The following is a 4,672-nucleotide window of genomic DNA, read 5'->3' on the forward strand; positions in this document are numbered from 1 at the left end:
CTTCCTCTTCCTCTCTGGGTCCCCCTGTCACAGCCTGAGGAAACCCAGAGGGAGCTTCCTAGAGATCGATGTAATGTCACAGTGCGTGCGTTATCTAAAAGAAACCATACATGTTTATTACAACGTAAATGAGACAGGCATTAAACAGGTTGGTCGCACTGATAGAGAGTAAAAAGCACATATTTGAGTGTTATGAAACAAAGATAATATATTCAATTAACCCGATTAAAAAAAAAAAATTAGTTTAGTTTTGAGTTTAGTTTTTTCCCAAGGGTTTCCACTTCCCCATTTCAGTTTGAAAAGTTTAACTTTAGTTTCGTTTTAAAGCCCTACTTTCTCTGACAGTACTATCTGAACACTCTTAGGCAAGCTTTGTTGTAATTTCTTTAAGTAGTCTTCAGGAAGCACGTTGAGCTACTGTTGTGATTTGGCGCATTTCTGTATCATACAAAAAGACTGATATGTATTGGTGTAATTGCGCTTCTTTTGATTGTGATTAAACTTCTTTACACTGACAGAAAGATGATTTCACTGGTCAGTGCTGTAGACAGTCACTGTTGTACCTCTATCCTGACCTCCTCCATACACATTAACAACAGTTCGAACCAAAAACTTTGCATTTATCACTCTGTAAAAAGTGTTTCTGTCATGGTCCGGGTGAATACGGGGTGTTTCCACTCTGCTGGGCTCCACCTTCAGACGGAGACTCCAATCAGCTTCCACACCTGGTTCCAATCAAGTCACCTGCATATAAGACCAGCGTTCACGACAGACCCCTGCCAGATCTTCTGCTAACACATGTTAGTGCTAGGCCGCCAAGCCCTTGCGAGAACTCTGGATTACTGTTTTTTCTCCTCACCGTGTTTTCTTTCCTTTTTCGCCATAGGACCCATCTGCCTGCCTCCCTGCTCAGCTCTTTGGACACTCCTCACCCGGAACCCCCTGGACACTCCCTCCTCGATTGACACCCCAAATCTGCAACGCTGACTTCACACCTCCCTCCAAGCCGCTGACCCCTTTCTCCATTCCCCGGATCCCTCTGTGGAATCCAGCCCTCAGAGTTTCTCGTTCACAGTCTTGCCTCACAGTTTTCCGCTCATAGCTTTCACAGTTCATAGCATGCATATGTTATAGCATTCTTAGTTTTCTGTTTTGTAACTTCGCTCAGCTCTGTAAATAAACTCTGTGCTCAAGCCCGTTTTGCCTCCCTCTGTGTCTGCATTTGAGTCCACACCCACTGCCTGGCCCTCTCGGCCGTAACAGTTTCCACAAGGACAGGGCTTTTACATAATGTCCACCTGCTGTGAGATAACATTTTAAGCCTGACACTTCTTGTTTTGTCCTACATATGTCCAGCTTTCTCCATTTTTTTAAGGACAAAATGCACACCATGCCAAGATATGAAGCTTTCAGCTAATAGATCTTTGGGATTCACCTTGTTGGTAAAAAAAACCAAACAAAAAACAAACAAACTATTTTTTTATCTGTCAAACGGTGTGATTTTTCTTTGATTCAACTACAGAAATGGAAACAAATGATGTGTTTTGTGATAAGGTGCTTATAACAAAGTGCCTAAAGATAGAATTTTAAATTTATTCTTTGCTAAATTGTCTGTTATGTCTAGACACAACATTTTTTTTAATGTCAGAATGATTCATAGGTTACTGTTAAGTGGCTTAACAAACAATAACGGCAACAACAAACATTCCTCTACAATTTATCAGGTACAAGGACCGCACCGGAAGTGAGTGAAAAAGCAGCCAATTTCCAAAAAAAAGCTCCAAAAAGCCTGAGAGCACCTTAAAATAATTCCAAGAAAGTTGATGTGGTGCAAGACCTTTCCACAGTATTGTACTGTAGTTCTAGATTTTAGTTTAGGTGTAGTTACCTATAACACTTATACAACACCAATAAAACTCCAATACAAATACAAATGCACGTGAACGCAATTATAAAAGCATAAACTGTAAGATCAGCGACACTGCTTAAGATTATAACATCACAATAAAGGAAATTTACAGATGAAGAGGTGGAAGGAGTAATCTGTTAGACACCCATGGAAAAATACTACAAGAGTGGTGACTCGGTGTCACATGGCATGTTGAGCTGCTCTGCATTTTTATCCGATTCTTCCCAAATTATTTTGACAGTGTCTCACATGTTTATAGGGCTGTTAAACTAATTTTAGTGCAGGAGTTATATGGCGTCAAATTTGATCAATTGTAAAATACATAATTAAAAAAAACAGCTTTTCACTTCTTCATTTTAGTGAAAGTACATTCTGAAAACATTCACATTTAATGAGTCAAACTGATCCAAAATGATGAACAACCTGAGACGTTTTAAGAAAAAGCTATTTCTTTTTGGGCTTTTTAGCCTTTATTGAAACAAGAAACTTACAGTAAATGGCTTCAGGGTTGACTCTAACGCAGGTTTCTGCAATATTCTTATCACATTTGGTCACCTGCTCAACCTGGTGGGCTATACCGACGCCCAGGAAAAGCTTTATAACTACATGTCTCAGTTTTTCCACATTCACTGATTTGCTTTCATCATGTGAACATTTACAGATCCAGAAAGCCACAAAAAACATCACATGTAGAGTTTTTATAACTAAGCAATTAATTGCTTGCTGTTGTTGTTGTTGTTTTGTTTTTGTTGTTATTTTTAGAAGTAATTAATGATTTCACTTCATGTTTGAGATGAAGTCTAAACATGCTTAAAAGTCAAAACATCCACTACAATGATACGAATACACAATTAAATATGAAATAAATATAAATTTAAAAAAGCTTAAAAATGTTGTACACTTGCCTTTATTTAATTTGAATGAGGAGAGAAAATAAAAATGTAGGCAGATGTAAACATTTTAGGAATGTAAACCATCTATAACACAAAGTTTAACTCAAGTTCCTTCTTTTTTCAACACAGAAAAAGTCCTTCTGTGTTTTTTGGAGACTGGAGGACGTGGCACAATCTTCCAGCCCTGAACGTCCCCAAGGTCAAACCGTGCAAAAAACTCAAGGGCCATATCTCAGGCTCTACAGGCCTCACTTAGCGTGTTAAATAAATGGAACAATGTGACAAAAGTGGAGATGTTTGGGCATAATTCACAGTATCACATTTGGTGAAAACTAAACATAGCATATCAGCACAAATGCCAACACACTGGTGAAGGGCAATGATTTGGGCTTGTTTCACAGTCACAGAGCCAGGGCAGTTTGGAGTCACTGAACTCCCCTGTATGCCAAAGTATTTTAAAGTTAAATGTGAGGCCGTCTGTCTGCTAAACCTTTGTCCACATTGTGTCATGCAACAGGACAATGATTCCAAGCACAGCAGCAAATCTGCATCAGAATGGCTGAAAAACAAAAGAACTAATGGCTCAGTTAAAGCTTCATCCTGATTGAAATGCTGTGGCGGGACCTTAAGAAAGCTGTGAATGAACAAATTCCTGCAAAAATCAATGAACTGAAGCTTTGTTATTAAGAAGAGTGACCCAAAATTCCTTCACAATGATGTCAGAGACCGATAAAGTCATACAGGAAACAGTTACTCCAAGTTACTGCTGCTAAAGGTGGCTCTACGCGCTGCTGAATCTGAGGCTGTAGCTGTCAAAACGTGTCAAAACTGGAACTGATCAGTGAATCACAAATTCCCGAATTCACCTCTTCACAGAAATAATCAAGATTTTGTTTCTCACTTTTCAAATGTGAGGATTTGTTGTTTTTCCTTTTTTGTGTGTGTATCAATGTAATGTAATTTATATATATTTGGGTTGTAACATTGCAACAAGCTCTTTGTTGTGTTGTTGTATTTTCTAAAAGTGCTACACAAATTAAGTTCATTGTGATAAAATGCAGTATATTTGTCGATGCCATGCCTTTAACCTGCATAGTTTTTTTTTATTTATATCAAAATTTCATGTGTCCTGCATTGTCCCACACAAACATGCCCTTTGCCCCACATTTAGTTTGTTGGGGTCCGGTCAGCCCACACCTTATGCAGACGCTGCTTCAGTTTTTGATATGCATTTGTAATTGTACCCTGTTAAATGCGTTTATAAGCTGTTGTAATCACAGCTTATATAATGTACAAAAGAACTTATGGCTCAGTTACCATGTGGCTCTCCTTCCTGAGACACAAGTTTCCTCGCACTAAACAATAAAACATTCACGGCCTCATCACTCTTGCAGTCACACAGCTACTATACACATGCCTTGGTTTGTTTAAGTTCTTTCTTTGTGTTTCTTTCATTGAAAAGAAACCATTTGCATTCATCAAGCCAGTTCTCGTGGCTGTGCCACCCGATTTGTGACAAGTGGGGACCCGTCCAATAAATCTAATTTCCTGGGTGTGTCACATTTCTTTTTATAACTAAAGAACAGCTTACATTCACCTAAAAATCGCCAAGGTTGGAAAAATGTCTTTGTCCCACAGAAGAGTCTTTAAAAAATAGATAAGCCTAAACTTGTTTAGTACATTGAATTCAGCCGTGGTGGACACTGAGCAGAGGGAATGCACATGCTCAGTCTCAACCGCCTGATGTTGATATTATGCTTTATGGTTAGGGTATGTGTCTTTTTATGTAAGCTTTTATTGTTTTGTTGGATGCATGTATGCATGCATGTGGAGCCTGTTATAGTCAGTAAAGATAATAGCCATAATAAGG

The sequence above is a fragment of the Diplotaxodon limnothrissa genome, linkage group LG1 (assembly GCF_057381915.1).
Source record: "Diplotaxodon limnothrissa isolate DT_005_m linkage group LG1, D_limnothrissa_male_GT1.1, whole genome shotgun sequence".
In the NCBI taxonomy this organism is placed as follows: Eukaryota; Metazoa; Chordata; class Actinopteri; order Cichliformes; family Cichlidae; genus Diplotaxodon; species Diplotaxodon limnothrissa.